We start from the raw sequence: 835 nt of genomic DNA, 5'->3' as shown, positions 1-835 counted from the left end.
GAATGCTTGTGAAGGCATAAAAAATGTTTTTCTGGTTCTGTTAGTAAAGTACATATATAAAGTACATAATCAGATTTTTCCAAGATAATTGAGGAACTTGAAAAAGAGCAGGATCTTAATACTTGACATTATAGATAAAGAAAATGTGGGCAGATAGACTTAGCTCAAGGTATATACTAGAAATTAAATTTTTGAAAAGTTTGTGATATCAGCTTCTCTTGTGTTTTAAATTTCAGTTCTTTCAATAGTTAGTTAAAAATCAAGATTTTAAACAAATTTCCATGTTGATGTGGCCCAGAGTGTCCATTTTATGAATCTTACAGAATCCTATATTCCTAATAGAAGACTAATCAGGTTACTAATCTGGCTTCATTCAGGGGGGTTGGTTTAGTTTAGACAAGCCATATTCCTCCCCCAGGTAAACTTCTCTTTTCTTTGTTTACCATCTATCCCAGGGCTTCATGTTCCTCTGTGTTTTCGGCCTTCCTGGGGATAAGAAGCCAGACGAGTGTGCACATGCGCTGGAGAGCTCCTTCAGCATCTTCAACTTCTGCTGGGAGAAGCTTGCTGAGACCAAGTGAGGAGGAAGGTGGGGCAGAGAGGAGCTCTTCAGGCCCCAGGGGGCTCTTCAGGCAGGGTAGGAGGCAGTAACAAGTAGCAGGGGTTCAGGGTATCCTCCCTCAGGGGGGAGAGAACATGCTAAGGAAAGTACGCAAACAAGATCTATTAAGAAATCACCAGATATAAAAATCTGTACTAGATACCCAGGGGAAACAAAGATAAGTTTCCATCTAATAGGGCAGGAGAAGGGGAGGAACAGAACACATGTAGCAAG

The sequence above is a fragment of the Propithecus coquereli genome, unplaced genomic scaffold, assembly GCF_000956105.1.
Source record: "Propithecus coquereli isolate 6110/MARCELLA unplaced genomic scaffold, Pcoq_1.0 Scaffold158, whole genome shotgun sequence".
Taxonomy (NCBI): domain Eukaryota; kingdom Metazoa; phylum Chordata; class Mammalia; order Primates; family Indriidae; genus Propithecus; species Propithecus coquereli.
Note: the sequence above shows the minus strand (reverse complement) of the source record.